Genomic DNA, 19,527 nt, shown 5'->3' on the forward strand with positions numbered 1-19,527 from the left:
AAGGTTTAAGAAACGCCCACTGACGGATTCTGCCAGCGACTGAGACAGTCACGATGCTGGAGGCTGTTCAGTCAGAAAGGGTTTAACCAGGTAACCTCGCTAGCAGTGGCGGCAACTTACGCACGAGCAACCCCTAAATCCATTACAGCAATCCGTCAGTCCCCAACGTTGCTTGTGCGCAGCTCCAGAGAGGCAGCACCATGAGCCAGACCAGAGGAGCCGGAGAGACGGAGCAAGCAGCTGCAGTGCAAGGTCTGGTAGAGAGAAACCGAGACTTGGAACAGCATGTAGCTCTCCTGACGGCGCGGCTGGACGAAAGACGAGCTCAGGATGCTCAGGTCAGACCCACCCCCATCGCAAGGAAGGTACCGGGGCTGGTACACAAGTTTGGGGGGAAACCCCAGGACTACAATGCGTTCCGAACGGAAATAGAGTACGCTTTGGTACTGCAGCATGATGACTTTGCTAACGATGAGCAAAGGGTAGCCTACATTGTGGGGCATCTGAAGGATGTGCAGAGGTTCCTAGGGTTCAGCAACTTCTACAGGAAGTTCATCAAGAACTTCGCCCACTTGACGGCGCCCATCACAGATTGTCTCAGTAGCAAAAGGAAGTTCGCCTGGACAGAAAGTGCCCAGCAATCCTTTGAAAGACTGAAGAAGGAGTTCGCTTCGGAAGAGCAGCTCCTGCACGTTAATCTGGAGAACCCCATGAGGCTAGAGACCGACGCATCCGGCCGAGCCATTGGGGCGGTACTTTTGCAGCCGGGGGGGGGGCAAGCAGGACTGGAAGCCGTGTGCCTTTTTCTCGAGGAAGCTGAGCAAGTCGGAGCAAAACTATACGGTGTATGACCGCGACCTGCTGGCGATCTATGCGGCGTTTCGCCGATGGAGACATCTGTTAATAGGGGCGCAGCACAAGATCCAGGTTTGTACTGATCACAAGAACTTGGAATACTGGAGGACCGCGCGAGTACTCAACCAGAGACAGATTCGATGGGCACAGGAGTTCTCCAAGTTTTCCTTCGAAATCCGATACGTGCCAGGAGAGGAAAACGTGAGACCAGATGCTCTCTCCCGGAAACCGGAGTACATGGAAGGAGAGGGACCACCGGAGATCCGACACATGATCCCCGAGGACCGATGGGTGTGGGGGGGAGCCTTGGTTGGGAAACGAGAACTGGCCGGGCTTACTAGAAACGACGTGTTCGCTCAAACTAAAATCCGGGAACTCCGAGACGGAAGGGAAAACCATGGAGGGTTTGAAGAAAAGGAAGGGGTGCTGTACTATAAGGGGGCGCTGTATGTACTGGGGGAGACCTTGAGGGGGAAGGTACTCAAACAACTCCACGACAACCCTACAGCTGGGCACTTTGGACAGCACAAAACCATGCTGCTCGTCACCAGGCAGTTCTGGTGGCCAAGGGTGAGGGAGGATGTACGGGAATATGTACGGGGGTGCGACCACTGCCAAAGGGCAAAGGGGGAGAGGGCTGCCCCCGCAGGGTTACTGGAACCCTTACCCACGCCAGGAAGACCCTGGGAGGTGGTGTCCATTGATTTTATGACAGATTTGCCAAAGTCAAGGGGGAAGACAGCAGTCATGGTAGTAGTCGATCTACTGACGAAGATGTGCCATTTCATAGCTTGCTCACATGCGGTGACGGCAGAGGAGACAGCCAAGTTGTTTGTGGATCACATCTTCAGGTTGCATGGGACGCCCTCGAGGGTCATCTCAGATCGCGGGAAACAATTTACTTCCCGGTTCTGGAGGAAACTCATGAGCTTGCTGCAGGTAGAGGTGGGCTTCTCGACGGCACGACACCCAGAAACCAACGGGCAAGCAGAAAGAGCGAACAGTATACTCCAGCAATACCTACGCTGCTACGTCAGCGCGAGACAGAACGATTGGGTAGAGCAACTAGCACTGGCTGAATTTGCGTACAATAACGCTGAACATGTGCCCGTGGGGATGAGCCCGTTCATGGCCAATTATGGGTGTCACCCCAGGGCCTTCCCGGGGACGGGGGAGGAAGGGTGGAGTGTACCTACAGCAGAGCAGTTTGTGGAAGAAATGGAGGCCTTGCTCCAGCAACTCAAGATGAACTTGGAGCGGGCCAAGGAAGTTTACAAGAGGCAGACAGACAAGCGCCGTCGGGAGGGGGAGGCCATACGGCTGGGAGACCGAGTGTGGTTGTCAACCCAAGGGTTACCCCTAAAGGGAGGGTGCAAGAAGTTGCAGCCGAGGCGGCTGGGACCCTTTGAGGTAACACAGCAGGTGAACCCTGTGGCATTCAAGCTCAAGTTGCCTGACAGCACGAAGATACATCCGGTGTTCCATAGGTCCCTACTCTCACCGTACAGGGAGGGGCGGGAATTCCCGGGGTGGGAGGGAGGAGTCACCACCCACCCGCGGGTAGAGGAGAGGGAACTCCACAACCAAGCCACGGAAATACTCGATTCAAGGTGGCGAGGGCGCCAGGGTCCCCGCTGAGGCGGTCAATGATGGGTATCTAGTGGAAGAATTCCACAGCCTGTTCCCAGACAAACCAAAACCACTAGCGAGATTCCGGGAGGAAGAATTTGGAACCACAGACGACGAAGAGGAATTTGTGGGTTTTCCTGCCTCCGAAGAGGAGGGAGGGGAGGTGTCAGAGGGAGAAGAATCAGACTGGGAGGCCCACCCCGCGGCAAGAGTTCGGAGCGGGTGGGAAGCGGGTTTTGAATCCTCAGAGGATGGCGACAGCTCCTTCAGGGGATTCCTCGCATCATCGGCCGAGGAAAAGGACGAGGTTGGATCAGAAGGTCGGGCCGAGGGTGGGGGGGGTCCTGGGGGGGAGATGGATGTCAGGGAACTGCCATCGGAGCTAGAGGCGGAGGGAAGGCTCCAGAGGGATGGCGGAGAGGGTCCCAGTAGGGAGAGAGGCAGCCCGTCCGCTGGGGAAGGAAATCAGCGTAAGACCAGTAGAGAAGGGGGGCAGATGGGGGAATCGGAGAGGAGGCTCCAAGACTCCTCACCAGAGACCAGCGGAGAGAGTACGGGTCCTCCGCTGCCCACACCCTCCCTGCGCAGAAGACTTCCGCGCAGGGAGAGTAGGAGGAGACTTGGCGTCAAAGAACTTTTGTGCTGGAAGAAGTTCAAGAAACGCCCACTGACGGATTCTGCCAGCGACTGAGACAGTCACAATGCTGGAGGCTGTTCAGTCAGAAAGGGTTTAACCAGGTAACCTCGCCAGCAGTGGCGGCAACTTACGCACGAGCAAACCCTAAATCCATTACAGTTAACATCAAGAAATATAAACCTATCTAAAAATAACTATGAAAAAATTTGGCTTGAGGTAAAAAGAAATTTAGAACTATGGAGCAGAATGAATCTCTCAACGTTAGGAAAAATATTGGCGATTAAAATGAATGTGTTGCCAAAAATGCTATTTCTTTTTCAATCAATACCAGTCATTCTGAAAGATCAATGTTTTAAAAAATGGCAGAAAGAGATTTCAAGATTTATCTGGGGGGACAAAAGGCCAAGGATAAAACAGATGTAAAAGATAGAGGCAGGTTTGCCCTCCCAGACCTTAAATTGTATTATGAATCTGCTTGTTTGGTATGGATCAGGGACTGGATGAGATTGGATAAGCAAGAGGCATTAGAACTAGAAGGACATGACAACAGATTCGGCTGGCATGCATACTTATGGTACGGGAAAGGGAAGGTTCATAGAAGTTTTTACAACCATATAATCAGGAAATCACTAATGAGAGTATGGGAGAGATACAAAGACTTATTGGAACAAAAGACCCCATGGTGGCTTTCACTACATGAAGCATTACTGCTCAAACCACTTGGAAAGAAAGGAAAATGGCTCACATATGCTGATTTATTAAAGGAACATGATGGAAAATGGAAATTAAGAGATTATGATGAGATCAAAGAGCACTTTCAGAGTTGGTTGCATTATCGACAACTATATGAAACACATAAAGAAGACAGCAAGAAAGGATTTAGCTATACTAGATCTAGGTTTCAAACAGAAGTGATTGAAGGAAAATGAAACTACTGAAGGCCGCATACAGCATACTATTAGAATGGGAGACGAAAGATGAAGAGGTAAAATCAGTTATGATAAAATGGGCACAAGATGTAGGTCACAACATTATGATGGAAGATTGGGAAAAATTATGGAAAACTGACTTAAAATTTACAGTCTGTTCCCTATTGAAGGAGAATTACATGAAGATGATGTACAGATGGTACACAACACCAGTGCAGTTAGGGGAAATGTACAAAACTAGTTCAAATAGATGTTGGAAGTGTAAGGAAAAGGAGGGGACATTTTATCATATGTGGTGGGATTGTAAGGTAATTTTAAAAAATTGGGAAATGATATACAACGAATTGAAGAAAATGTTCCATTTAACATTTGTTAAAAAACCCGAGGCATTTTTGTTGAGGATTGTAGGGAAAGACCTGCCAAAAAAGTTGAAAAACATCTTCATGTATGCGACAACGGCAGGAAGAAACTAGAATACAAAAAAGGGAGGTGTGAGGAGGTCGATGAAACAAGTTAATGAAAGATAAAGATTTGGGAATATTGGATTTGCTTTTAAATCTTTTGTTTATTTTTGTTTTTTGATTCTGATGTATTGTGTGTGTGTTTTTTTTGACTTTTGTTTTTATTGACTTATATTGTTTAATCTCTCTTTTTGTCTACCTTTTTTCCTTTTCTTTTTTCTTGTTTTTTCCTTTCTTTTTCTATAATTTTAAATTCTCAATAAATATCATTTTTTTAAAAAAAAAAAGACAACGGCAGGAAGAGTTCTAATAGCACACGGATGGAAGACTGAAGAAACCCCAACTAAAGAATCATGGCCAGAAAAATGGATGGACTAGGCAGAACTGGCCAAACTGACATGCAAGCTACGGGACAAGGATAACTGTGACTTTAAAGATGAATGGGAACCCTCTACAAAGTATGCGAAGACACAACAAAGCGAACTGGACTCCTTGGCTGGTTTTGAATAAACATTCACAAACTTTTTATTGATAATAATCAGCTAAATAGTTTGAGGATTTATACAACTGCGTAACATGCAGGAAACAGCATTTTTAGAGAAATCAAAGACTGGAACTGAGGGAAGTCGGGGGGTGGGGGGGTGAGTTCTGTGGGGGGAGGTAGGGGAAGGAGAAAAATGGGGGGGGAATAAGGATGATACGTTTCTGGATAATATGTTTTGTTTTAATTTTGAATAAAAGTTATTAAAAAAAACAAAACCCAGACTTCCTGTCATTTCCCGATGTAAGTTTACATTTACGACACTGAATGTACTTATACTTCTTACCTTACTCTTACTATAGTTTCTAGTACTTTCTTATAACATATACCGTATTTTTCGCTCGATAACACGCACCCGACCATAACACGCACGTAGTTTTTAGAGTAGGAAAACAATATTCTAAACGAAACAGTGGATGTATGATTTTTTTTTTTTTTAAAGCAATTTATTGGGTTTTACAATAAAAATAAACATAATAAACAATATAACATTTATCTTAACATATTTTCACATTTTCTTTGGACTTCCTCACATCTCCCGCTCCCACTTTCATCGTTGTAACATTTTGTCAGCAATTTATCATCTTATTTAAATTCTTATATCCCTTCTATATTTCATAATCTTATAATTCTCGGAAGGAGCTAAATTTTTCACAGTCTTACTTATTTTCTTAAAAAACTTCTAAATTTAGTGGTGCTCAGTTATTTTAATCTAGCATCTTATTTAGCATTCACTCAAATTACAATACTTTTGTAAATAGTTCTTAAATTTCTTCCAGTCCTCCTCAATCCTCTCTTCTCCCAGGTCACGGATTCTGCCGGTCATTTCAGCCAGTTCCATGTAGTCTATCAGTTGTATCTGCCATTCTTCCAGTGTGGGTAAATCTTGAGTTTTCCAATGTTTGGCGAGAAGTATCCTTGCTGCTGTTGTTGCATACATAAAAAATGTCTGGTCCTTCTTTGCCACCCCTTGGCCGACAATACCCAAAAGGAAAGCCTCTGGTTTCTTAGTGAAGGTATATTTAAATACCTTTTTCAATTCATTATAAATCATTTCCCAGAACGCCTTCACTTTAGGGCAAGTCCACCAGAGGTGGAAGAACGTTCCCTCACACTCTCTACATTTCCAACACTTATTATCAGACAGGTGGTAAATTTTGGCAAGTTTGACTGGGGTCATATACCATCTATAAATCATTTTCATTACATTTTCTTTCAAAGCGTTACATGCAGTAAATTTCAATCCATTACTCCACAACCTCTCCCAGTCCTCAAACATGATATTATGCCCAATGTCCTGTGCCCCGTGGATGTATGATTTTTGTGGTTCATGCTGTGGCCACAGACATGTGATCTGACGGTGAGTTTGGGGTAGCCCAATGCAAAAATCCTGAGGATCCATATGGATCCATGTTTGTAACCACGTTTTTGCACCACTGCGGCCCCAGGCAACAGTGGGTGCGTGATTGTTTTGGTGCAAACTGTAGCCACGGACATGCTATGTGATCTCATGGTGAATTTGGGGTGACCCAGTGCAAAAATCCTGAGGATCCATGTGGATCTGTGCTTTGTAACCACGTTTTAAGTGGGGAGGGAAGGAAAAGCACTCAAGGGACAAGGAGCACGCGTCGAGTGTGTGGAGAAGGATGCTGCTAATAATGCAGAAGAGGGGTATAAGGGAGAAGGCTCCTCCCCTCTCCCGCTTGGCTCCTTTAAAGCAAGCAGGCTGCTCTGCTTCTCTCCCTCCTCCCTGGCTCATCCTCCCCCCCCCCCCCGGCTTAGCAAGCTGAAAAACTTTGCTGCTATTTAGCGAGCTGAGTGGGGAGGAGGGACAGAGAGCCTGCTTGCTTTAAAGGGGGCCAACCAGACAGGAGCCGCTTACACTCGTGTAAGCGGCTCCTCTCCTCTCCCGCTTTGCTCCTTTAAAGAAGCAGGCTCTCTGTCCCTCTCTCCTCCCCATTCAGCAGCTCTTCTCCCGCTTTGCTGTTTCAAAGCAAAGTTTCTTTTAGATTTAGGGGAGCTAGTCTCAAACGTTTGTTGGGGGAGACCTAGGTTTTTTTGTGGGGGGAGTTATTTGTCCTGTCTTCACGCTTTTTATGATGGAGGATCGCTGTAGCCACCCCCAACGACACGTTCTCAAGATGGAGGGGGAGGGAACAGCTGCAGTCGCCTGCGGTTCCTGCGCAATGTTTGCCATCTTGCCAAAGGTTGCAGGCAGCTTTACCTGCAGCAACTGCATGTTGATTACCCTCTTAAAAGACAAAGTCCAGCAACTGGAGGAACGTGAAGCTATGCTCCAAAGAATTAGAGAGCTGGAGCTCTTCTTGGAAGCAACAGAGCACACCGTCTCCACCAAGGAGGAGACAGGGGACTCCCCTGAGAAGGAGGCTAGTTCACCAACACAGGAGCCAGATATATGGAGAAACATGAATCAAAGAAGTAGGAGGCCCAGGGTTCGCTCTGATTGTTTAGAAATACACAATCGCTTTGAGGTCCTCTCCCCTAGCATGGAATACGAAGAGCAGACTCCATTTGAGGATCTCTCCCTCATTACAGTCGATCAGGTATATGAAGACGAGCGGCAAAGTCAGTCCTCAGGGAATGTGCAGGCGACCTTGGAACGGACAGCTCACGGAAGAACCCCGACCAAACCTAAGAGGAGGCGTGTAGTGGTGATAGGGCATTCCCTACTGAGGGGAACAGAAGCAGTGATCTGTGGGCCTGACAAGATGTCTCGGGAAGTGTGCTGTCTCCCCGGGGCTAAGATCCAAGATGTAACTGAACGACTGCAAGGAATCATAAAACCCACTGACAAATACCCCTTCCTCTTGGTTCATGTGGGAACCAATGACACTGCAAGCAATAGCCTCCAGAAGATCAAAAGAGACTACGAGGCTCTGGGCAGGAAATTGAAGCAATTAAATGCACAAATTGTCATCTCATCTGTCCTCCCAGTTGAACGACGTGGCCCAGGGAGAGAGGGGAAAATAGTGGAAGTGAACAGCTGGCTTCGCAAATGGTGTAAACAGGAACGGTTTGGATTCTTAGATCACGGACTGCAGTTTCTTGAAGATGGACTTCTGGCAAGCGATGGGCTGCACCTCACAACGGTCGGGAGGAATGTTTTTGCCAAAAATCTCAGAAACCTCATCAGGAGGGCTTTAAACTGACTAATGTGGGGGAGGGAGACAGTGCTCCTGAAGGTAGGAGTCTATCAATTGATGAAGATGATCATCCAAATGTCATAGACCAAATGGAGCAAACAGCACGCAGACCTAGTGGTGGGAGGAAAAAATCCTTAAATAAGAGACACGGGGGAATGATTAATGGACTTCAATGTCTGTACACTAATGCGCAAAGCATGGGAAATAAAATAAACAAACAAGATGAGCTTGAGCTCTTGGTACAGCAAACTAAATATGACATAATAGGCATCACTGAAACCTGGTGGGGTAAGTCCCACGATTGGAATGTAATAATGGAGGGATACAATCTATTTCAGAGAAACAGACCAGACAAGAAAGGAGGAGGAGTGGCGTTATATGTCAGGGATGTGTATACCTGTGAAGAGATCCAAGATTTAGAACCTCAAAGCCAAAGTGAGAGCATTTGGCTCAAAATTAAGGGAGAGAAGAATAACAGTGACCTCATTGTGGGAGTTTACTATAGATCCCCAAGCCAAACGGAGGACATAGATGATGCCTTCCTGGAACAGATGGCCAAGCATGCAAAAGGAAGGGAGATAGTAGTAATGGGGGACTTCAATTACCCGGATATTTGTTGGATGTCAAACTCAGCCAAGAGCATAAGGTCAAACAGATTCCTCACTGGCCTTGCAGACAACTTCGTTGTCCAGAAAGTGGGAGAAGCAACAAGAGGAACAGCCATTTTAGATCTGGTCCTAACCAATGTTGATGACCTGGTTAGTGGGGTAGAAGTGGAAGGATCATTAGGCGCGAGTGATCATGCTCTTCTGAAGTTTACTATACAGCGGAAAGGAGCAGCCAAGCATACTAGGACTCAATTTCTTGACTTTAAGAAAGCCGACTTCATAAAACTTAGGGAAGTGCTGGGTGAGATCCCATGGACAGTAATACTAAAAGGAAAGGGAGTTCATGATGGCTGGCAGTTTGTTAAGAGGGAGATAGTAAAAGCATAACTTCAGGTAATAGCAATGAGACGGAAACATGGAAGGTGCCTAAAGAAGCCAGGGTGGCTATCTAAAGAACTTTTAACTGAGTTAAGATTAAAAAAGGATGTGTACAAAAAATGGAAAAGGGGGGAAACCACCAAAGAGGAATTCAAACAAATAGCCAGCACGTGTAGACACAAAGTCAGAAAAGCTAAAGCACAGAATGAACTCAGGCTTGCTAGAGAGGTTAAAAGCAACAAAAAAGGCTTTTATGGGTATGGCCATAGCAAAAGGAAGAACAAAGAAACAGTGTGGTCACTCAGAAGAAGAAGAAGAGTTTGGATTTGATATCCCCCTTTATCACTCCCCTAAGGAGTATCAAAGCGGCTCACAATCTCCTTTCCCTTCCTCCCCCACAACAAACACTCTGTGAGGTGAGTGGGGCTGAGAGACTTCAAAGAAGTGTGACTAGCCCAAGGTCACCCAGCAGCTGCAGGTGGAGGAGCGGAGACGCGAACCCGGTTCCCCAGATTACGAGACTACCACTCTTGGGGACACAGAAAGGGCTGAACTCCTCAATGCCTTCTTTGCCTCAGTCTTCTCCGATAAAGAAAACAATGCCCGACCTGAAGAATTTGGAGCAAGTGATTCAGTAGAGGAAACACAGCCCAGAATAACTAAGGAGATAGTACAAGAATACTTGGCTAGTTTAGATGTATTCAAGTCTCCAGGGCCAGATGAACTGCATCCAAGAGTATTAAAAGAACTGGCAGATGTGATCTCAGAACCACTGGCAGTCATCTTTGAGTATTCCTGGAGAACAGGCGAAGTCCCGGCAGACTGGAGGAGGGCAAATGTTGTCCCTATTTTCAAAAAGGGGGAAAGAGAGGACCCAAATAATTACCGCCCAGTCAGTCTGACATCCATACCAGGGAAGATTCTGGAGCAGATCATTAAGCAAACAGTCTGTGAGCACCTAGAAAGGAATGCTGTGATCACCAATAGTCAGCATGGATTTCTGAAAAAGAAGTCATGTCAGACTAACCTGATCTCGTTTTTTGACAGAATTACAAGCCTGGTAGATGAAGGGAATGCAGTGGATGTAGCCTACCTTGATTTCAGCAAGGCATTTGACAAGGTGCCCCATGATATTCTTGTAAAGAAGCTGGTAAAATGCGGTCTTGACTATGCTACCACTCAGTGGATTTGTAACTGGCTGACTGACCGAACCCAAAGGGTGCTGATCAATGGTTCCTCTTCATCCTGGAGAAGAGTGACTAGTGGGGTGCCACAGGGTTCTGTCTTGGGCCCGGTCTTATTCAACATCTTTATCAACGACTTGGATGATGGACTCAAGGGCATCCTGATCAAATTTGCAGATGACACCAAACTGGGAGGGGTGGCTAACACCCCAGAGGACAGGATCACACTTCAAAACGACCTTGACAGATTAGAAGATGGCCACCGTGTAAGTTTCCTCCTTCCAGTTCTCTCCGACCTCTTCTCCTGACTTGGATTTTACAACCGCTGGAGTAAGCTATTTACTTTAGTTTTGCCTTTTGCTAGACAAGTAATTGCTGGACTCTCCACTGGTGTGATGCCAGATTTTAATTAAGTTTGACGAAGGAGGATTGCTTTGGATTGATCTGGGTGGTGCCAAACTTGTGTGCTTCATAGAACAACGATCCTTCAGACCTGTACCGCCGGCACGAAGAGAAACTCCCCTGTTTAAGGTTTCTTATTGCTAAATGATTTTCTCTTCTGGGGGACACTCGGACAATTGACTGAGAATTGTAAGTAAGCAACGAACTTTACCTTATTTTTTCTTCGCTCACCACTCCCCTGCCTCCTGCAATACTCTCTAAGGTGCATTAAGATAATTCCAATTATTGCGGATATTTCTCCTAATCTCCACTATGGGCCATGGCAAGCGGCCAAGGGACCTGGATGAGGCAATGCCTCCCCCGAGGCCCAAACAGTCTAAGATTGATTCTTTCTTTCTTAACTGTAGCAGAAATAACGAGGAAGACAGCTACACGGTTGAAACTCACAATCGTTTTAATCCTTTAATTGACCTCGCACCCGATATAGAAGTGGAGGGGGTGAACTCGAAGGCAACGAATAATGCTAATGATAATGACAAAGAAGTGAGAGTCACCTCGAAGGGGGAGTCCGAGTTGGCCCTGGGCGATGGTTTGGGATTCGAGCATTTCCAATTAATAACCAGGACCCTGCGCTGCATCTTTAAGAGCATAAATGGGATCTCCATGCAGGTGAATAATCTCCACCAAAAGCTTGAGGCCCATTTGCTGGAGCTGCAGCACAACCTCACTCTGCCTTCGAGGGATTTAAAGGGACAGTGGTGTACCTCCCCTGTTAGACATGAAAGTGGTACTGGTGTTCACCTCCTAAAATCTCAACTGGACTTTCAATCTCTGATCTTACAACCAAACAAAATATGTCTAACTATACGCAGCAGTGACCCCAGGTCCCCAAGGTGGAATAATCCGAGAGAGGTCAAAGATCATCTAAGGCAACTCCTTCAGATTTGGCCTCCGCTAATAGATCTCAGTACAGTGAAACTTTTATACTACCACCATCGGTTCCAAAAAGTACTGCTCTCCTTCCAGTCACCAAAAATTCCCTCCATACTGGTTAGGCGCAAAGCGTTATTGGCCACCTGGGGCATCTTCCCAACGAGAGTCTTTAATGACACCAGGATTAAACCTCTTTTCCGTAGCATCGTACAAAAAGGTATCCGCTCGCCAGACAGGCGCGACATAGTCTTGAAACTCAAGCTGTCCACCCAGGAACCTCACCCTCCCTCTCAGCCCAAGCTTCCTGGTTTATCTACCCCAGCAACAGAGAAGCATGACCAAAGCGGGCCCAGTCATCTGGCTGCCTCAGAGGAGAGGGACCTTATTTCATCCTATGGCGAGTTGCCATTAGTAGAACAGCAGGAAGTTATAAACAGGCTTGATACACTCAAGCAGCAACTTACACATGTACTTCAAGAGAAAATCTCCTCAAAACCTGGTCATAGCAACCTATTAAATCAAAGGAACGCAGTCATGAAGGGGCTAACACCCCAGAAACCCCTGCCAATCACTGGGACTCCAATAACGGATGATATGGCAGTCTGCCTGGCGGAAGCTCCTCATACACCGTCGCAACGCAGACCCCCTTCACCTCTACTAATAGATCTGCAATCAACTACCTCGTCCTCCGCCTTAAAGAGCAATATGCCAAACACCACTCATCCTGGTAATCTGTCAATGTCCTATTCTTCTATGCCTGACCTGGAGTCCTCATCCAGTGCGGTCCAGGCAGATGACTGTATATCCTCGTCCTTTGCCAGTCAACCTCGTTTGGTAGAACCTCATGTATCCGCAACCTCTTCAAGCCAATATATAAACGTTAAGGAAGCCACTGCGCAAAGAGACAGCTCAGGCTTTATTGAAGACCCTGCTGGCCACATCAATCAAATTACCACCCCTTCGATACCTTCGGCTGTATCACGCCTGGCGCTGTCTCAGACCCTTGGCAATGCTTCTTCCACCAGCAACCAGAGTAACTGACTAGCACATAGTCCCTCCTCAAACTGCTTCAATGTGCTATCCTGGAATGTGGCGGGATGGACGTCCAAACAGGATGGCGGGGACATGATAGAGTTTTTAGCGAAATTCCAGATTATGGGTATACAAGAGACCTGGTGCTTAGAATCGTCACCCCCCCCTTCCCTACTGGGCTATGACGCCTTTGTGATTCCTGCGACCAAAACACATTTGTATGGGCGCCCTAGTGGAGGCCTGGTAACATTTGTTTCGCAGGAGCTTCAACTTAATATCTCTCCTCTCTTTTGGTTAGAGAGTAATTGTATTCAAACTTTGCACATTACTAACAGCCCGGTTGGGGACTTCATATGTGTTAACCTGTACAATCCATCTACCTACTCCTCTTCCCATACAAATCAGTTTTGGGAGGATCTAAGATTTATCCTTGATAAATCTGTGGCTGAATTCCCAAAGTCAGAGATCCTCATAATGGGGGACTTTAATGCCAGAATCGGAGCAGATATAAGCTCATTCACCGATAAGTCGCAACTATTCATAGAAGAGGAGTGGTTTCCTACGTGGAATTCACATGACAAGACCATTAATAGGGCTGGCATCATGCTGCTGGAGTTTACCATTAACTGCGGGCTGCACAGCTTGCATGGTACACCCAAAGACTGGTCCGGGGGATGCTATACTTTTCTAGGATCTAGAGGGGCAAGCGTTATAGATTATATCTGGTCCTCCTCGGCACTTAATGATAAGGCATATTGTTTCAATGTGTTCAACAGAACCGAAAGTGACCACCTTCCTATTGCCATCTCCTTCCACCACACACAGCTGGGGCTTCCCAGCTCACCCCACCTCCAGGATTCACTGACCTTAGCCCCCGGTCGTAAGAAGTGGGATATCTATCTGGAGCAAGACATAAAAGTCCTCCTAAATTCCCCTGAGATCCTAGCCCTGAAAGCTCAGCTGGTAACAATGAATGTGAATCATTTCTCAAGTTTCCAACAAATTCTAGCCTACTTGCTCCCAACACTTACGAAACCCTCCCGTGCGAGTCTAACCTGGAAGAATCAAACTTGGTTCGACCAAGAATGCAAACAGTGCAGAAGTAGGCTTAGATTTCTTCAGTCTGATATGAAATCAGACAGCACCCAGAGCAAAATCAGGGAGTTAGCCCAATTCCGTTCTTACTACAAGAAGTTGCTCCAACATAAGAAATTGCTCTTTGCGAAAGAACGCTGGACGGCATTGTCAGTGGCCATTAAAACCCGTGACGACAAGAAATTCTGGGATTTAATTAATGCAGGTTTAAGACCCCCCCCATTCATCGTTAATAACATCACAGCAGCCAGTTGGCACTCTCACTTTGCTCAGCTGTATTCCGCCCCAGATTCCGACGTAAACGCAGTTTCCACTCTTCCTGCATCTGCCTTGCCCACCTGGGAGCCAGTCTCCCCAGAGAGATGTGTACAACTAATTAGCATGCTATCAGGGGATAAATCCCCGGGGGAGGATATGATTCCACCCGAGGTATTCTTATTGAACCAGATGTGGTGGGCCCCTATTTTTGCATCTCTCTTTACCACTATTAATGCCACTCTTAAGATCCCGCCTAATTGGAAACAGAGCATAGTCATCCCAATACATAAAAAGGGGGACCCACAAGATCCGCGTAACTATCGACCTATCAGCCTGCTAGACATATCATACAAGGTTTACTCTAGATTCTTGCTAGAGAAATTAATCGAGTGGGCAGAAGAAACAAAGCTATTCCACCCGGAACAGGCTGGCTTCCGTAAAGGTCACAGCACATCTGGCCAATGTCTTGTTCTATTTACCCTGATTGATAAATACCTAAACAGGTTCAACTGCAAACTACACGCGGCTTTTGTGGACCTGACCTCCGCTTTTGACTCCATTCCCAGAGATAGGCTATGGCAGAAGCTTAGTTACACCAACATAGATAAGAGACTCCTCCTCCTTCTTATGGAAATTCATAATGACATATCGGCCAGAGTAAAATTCGGCCCTCTGGGAGCTCTTTCTGATTCTTTCCCTCTGAATAAAGGGGTCAAACAGGGCTGCCTCTTGGCCCCTTTTCTATTCAATTTCTATATCAACGACATCGTTACAACTATGCAGGCCCTAAATCAATCTGCCCCCTCTTTACAACAGCTCAAGATCCCCATATTACTCTATGCGGACGACATGGTGATACTGTCTTTAACCAAGCAGGGCTTAAACAACATGCTCAGAGGGCTCATGACATATTGTGATACCAATTCCCTCAAAATCAATTTCGCCAAAACCAAAATTCTTACTTTTGGCACGAAAACTCGGAAGTCATTCTGGAATTTTGAGGGCCACTCTATTGAATATTGCTCAGCATTCAAGTATTTGGGAATCACTTTTCAGCATGGGCTTAGCTGGTCAGCTCACCTAAATATGACCATCCTGGCTGCCCGTAGAACCATCAAAGCCTTGGAGAAATTCTTCTATGCAAAAGGCGGCCAGTTGGTTCCACCAATCAGAAAAGCATTTATCAGCAAAGTCCTCCCGATGTTACTGTATGGGGTTGAAATCTGGGGGTGGAATTTAAAAACACTACAACGGCTGGAGATTCTACAAAACTCTTTTGCACGAAAGATACTGGGTCTCCCCAAGGGCTCGGTTGCTGCACAGTTAAGAACAGAACTGGGCCTCCCCTCCATTGTTGCGAGAGCCCACATTAGAATTATTAGTTTTTATTGCAAATTAATCAATGCCCCAGGTTCCCTACTAGCCAGGCAAGCCTTTTTAACTTGTTCTCATTCCAACAAATGGTCCAAGGCCATGGAGACTATTACTGCACGCTACTCCCTCCCAGATCTCGACACGCTGTCATCTTGGGACCAACATAAAATCCGGGCCTGGATTCTTATAAGAGATGAGGCCATGGACCGGGCACAGTCCACCTCAGCTCGCCTCTCCATGTGGCTCCCTAAAGTGAAAGTGGTAAGATCACTTGCCAACTACTTGATAGACCTGACGGAGCCCAATTTGAGAAGAGCGTTTACAATGGCCCGTTTCCATTCTATACCCACGGCCTTCCTGCAGGGGATCTACTCTAAGACCCCTATTACTCAGCGTCTATGTCCATGCACAATGAATGAAGTAGAGGACTTCATACATTTCTTTTTCTACTGCCCTATTTATGACCCAATAAGACCTAAGCTCCTCCTCTTGATCCCGTCCTCCATTTCATCTAAGGAAGACTGTTTGAAAGCACTTCTTGTGGACGCAAATCCCCAAATTTCACGTGGGGTGGCAATCTTCATAGTGCAGGCTCTGAAACTCAGGGCTACTCTGACAGGGTAGTGTGTCCTAGTCCTGGACCTGTTTTAATTCTTTTATTATCTTTTTTAACTCAATGTGCTGAGCCTATTTTGGGGCCATTTTATGCTTTATTTATATCCGCATACTAGTTTTTTTGGCGCTGGCAACTAAATCTCTGTATTATTGTCTTAGGGTATTTTAAATGTCATTACGCCAGCAATATCGCTTTGAATTTTGCTTGGTTGCTTGTCTCCAACATTTTTGTATTGTCTTATTTTGCTATGGCTGTATGCTAATGCAATTAAATTAAATGATTAGAGAACTGGGCCAAAACAAACAAGATGAATTTTAACAGGGAGAAATGTAAAGTATTGCACTTGGGCAAAAAAAATGAGAGGCACAAATACAAGATGGGGGACACCTGGCTTGAGAGCCGTACATGTGAAAAGGATCTAGGAGTCTTGGTTGACCACAAACTTGACATGAGCCAACAGTGTGACGCGGCAGCTAAAAAAGCCAATGCAATTCTGGGCTGCATCAATAGGAGTATAGCATCTAGATCAAGGGAAGTAATAGCGCCACTGTATTCTGCTCTGGTCAGACCTCACCTGGAGTACTGTGTCCAGTTCTGGGCACCACAGTTCAAGAAGGACACTGACAAACTGGAACGTGTCCAGAGGAGGGCAACCAAAATGGTCAAAAGCCTGGAAACGATGCCTTATGAGGAACGGCTAAGGGAGCTGGGCATGTTTAGCCTGGAGAAGAGGAGGTTAAGGGGTGATATGATAGCCATGTTCAACTATATAAAAGGATGTCACATAGAGGAGGGAGAAAGGTTGTTTTCTGCTGCTCGAGAAGCGGACACGGAGCAATGGATCCAAACTACAAGAAAGAAGATTCCACCTAAACATTAGGAAGAACTTCCTGACAGTAAGAGCTGTTTGACAGTGGAATTTGCTGCCAAGGAGTGTGGTGGAGTCTCCTTCTTTGGAGGTCTTTAAGCAGAGGCTTGACAACCGTATGTCAGCAGTGCTCTGACGGTGTTTCCTGCTTGGCAGGGGGTTGGACTCGACGGCCCTTGTGGTCTCTTCCAACTCTATGATTCTATGATTCTATGATTCTATGATTCTACTTGACCACAGGCAGCGCAAAGCATAAGGCAATTTTTCTGCATGCCAGGCCAAGAAGTAACCAACATCCAGTTACTGAATAGTATGTTGCACTACAGCTTAAACTCTGGTTTTTTTATTGAATTTGTTATTATATATTATAAACCGGACGCGGGTGGCGCTGTGGGTTAAACCACAGAGCCTAGGACTTGCTGATCAGAAGGTTGGCGGTTCAAATCCCCGCGACGGGGTGAGCTCCCGTTGCTCGGTCCCTGCTCCTGCCCACCTAGCAGTTTGAAAGAACGTCAAAGTGCAAGTACAGTGGTACCTCGGGTTAAGTACTTCATTTGTTCCAGAGGTCTGTTCTTAACCTGAAACTGTTCTTAACCTGAAGCACCACTTTAGCTAATGGGGCCTCCTGCTGCTGCCGCACCTCCGGAGCACGATTTCTGTTCTCATCCTGAAGCAAAGTTCTTAACCCGAGGTACTATTTCTGGGTTAGCGGAGTCTGTAACCTGAAGCGTATGTAACCCAAGGTACCACTGTAGATCACTAGGTACCGCTCCGGCGGGAAGGTAAACGGTGTTTCTGTGCGCTGCTCTGGTTCGCCAGAAGCGGCTTCATCATGCTGGCCACATGACCTGGAAGCTGTACGCCGGCTCCCTCGGCCAGTAGAGCGAGATGAGCGCCGCAACCCCAGAGTCATCCGCGACTGGACCTCATGGTCAGGGGTCCCTTTACCTTTATTATAAACTGCATGATGGTAAGAGAGCTTTCTAAACAGTTTACAAAAATATACAACAGAATATTAAAATGATTGATAAAACACAGTTAAAAGCAGGTATTTAAGAGTATTCAAAAGATCTTTAAAGTCAGCAGTGGTTAAAAGGAAGTAAATCACATGCAGCTTCTACGTGTTCAGATGGGCTGGCCCTAACGAAAATGTTTTGAGCAGCACCCAGAAAGAGTACAGTGAGAGCACCTGCCTGGTGCCAGTTGGCACGGGGCACCAAAGTGTGGGTGCTGGAAGGCCTGGGGGGTGGAAAAATTGGGGGGAGGGAACAGTTTTTTTCAGTCCCCCCCCCCCCAGCCATTTTTTTTCAGGAAAAATTGGGGGGAAAGAGTGTGTGGAATATTCAACCTATATGAAACTTTTTTTTCATTTTTTCCGGAAAAAAGCGGCTTTGGAAAAAATCAGAAAATACCTGGGGGTTTTCCCCATTTCCCCCGGTTTCCCCCCAGGCCTTCCCATCTTCAGTCAGGAGAGAAACAGCCATATATAACGAGAGCACCCCTCTCCTGGCATGGGGGAGAGGAGGAGAAGCAAAGGCACCTTCTAGGATGTGATAGAAATGACGGGAGAGGAATAAAAAAAAAAAGTTGTGAGGAGTAGCTGAGAGAGAAGGAGAATAGAAGTACCAGCACCCCATAACAACAATTCATGATAATTAACTGTTGTTATGATGATGATTTCTTTGTACTCCCCCTTCACCACCGCCCCTTACCTGCTTCTCCGGGCAGGAGTCTCCGAGGCAGTCAGCTGCGCTCTCTCACTCCTTCCCAACCCTCACACCGCCAGCCCGTTCTCCTGTTCTGGGGCTTTGCCTCGCTCCCTCCAGGCATTTCCGGTCGGAGTGGCCCATCCCACTCCGCAACAGAAAATACTCATCCTAGGAGGTGGCCCCGCTCTCCTTCTGTCCCGCCTCTGACCGGAAAGAGTAAATTTTAGACCAGTATTAGGAAGAACCCCGGAGCCACTTCCGGCTCTGCTTCCCGCTTCTCGGTCTCCTTACGGACTCTGCATAGACTTAGAAATCTATGATTGTTCTCATTCTAGAGACGAGACTTCCGAGTTATCTAGGAAATGCCTTGCTCGCACACTGCGGCTGCGCGATATGATTAGACTGAGCAGAAGTAAAGCGAGGCGGGAATACGAGACTTGAGCACGGCGGTGATTGGGCGGCAGAGTCCTCACAGGAACAGGGGAAAAGGCGGATCCAGCTGATTTTAAACGGATCCTCATGAATTCATATGATTTTTTCATTCAAATTAAATAAAAACACCATGATACTGTAGGCCATGTCTTACTCTGTAGGGGGACTGGGTTAAAGGCGGATCTACACGGATCCTCATGGATCCTCCACTTTTAAAAAAATAACTCCAACAAATCCAGTGTCAAATCACACCTGGAAGGCAAAAAACGTGGATCCAACACTTTGCCGCGCTGCAGCACCACAAAAACATGGATCCTCATGAATTCATATGATTTTTATATTGAAACAAAATAAAAACACCATGATACTCCAGACCACATCTTAGTCTGTAGGCAGAACCAAACAAATCACGCATCCACTGT

The 19,527-nt window shown here is 46.5% G+C and overlaps 1 protein-coding gene across 1 annotated transcript in view; it reads right to left on the bottom strand.

The window, feature by feature from the left end:
- Nucleotides 1-18,816, bottom strand: part of LOC308467673 (putative helicase senataxin) — a gene marked incomplete at its 3' end in the record, with an annotated part of 142,182 nt that extends 123,366 nt beyond the window's left edge. Inside the window, exon 1 of the mRNA XM_080989392.1 lies at nt 18,677-18,816. The remainder of the gene's footprint in view (nt 1-18,676) is intronic.
- Nucleotides 18,817-19,527: the final 711 nt, after the last annotated feature.

Source organism: Podarcis pityusensis (assembly GCF_964106645.2).
Source record: "Podarcis pityusensis genome assembly, chromosome: W".
Classification (NCBI taxonomy): Eukaryota; Metazoa; Chordata; class Lepidosauria; order Squamata; family Lacertidae; genus Podarcis; species Podarcis pityusensis.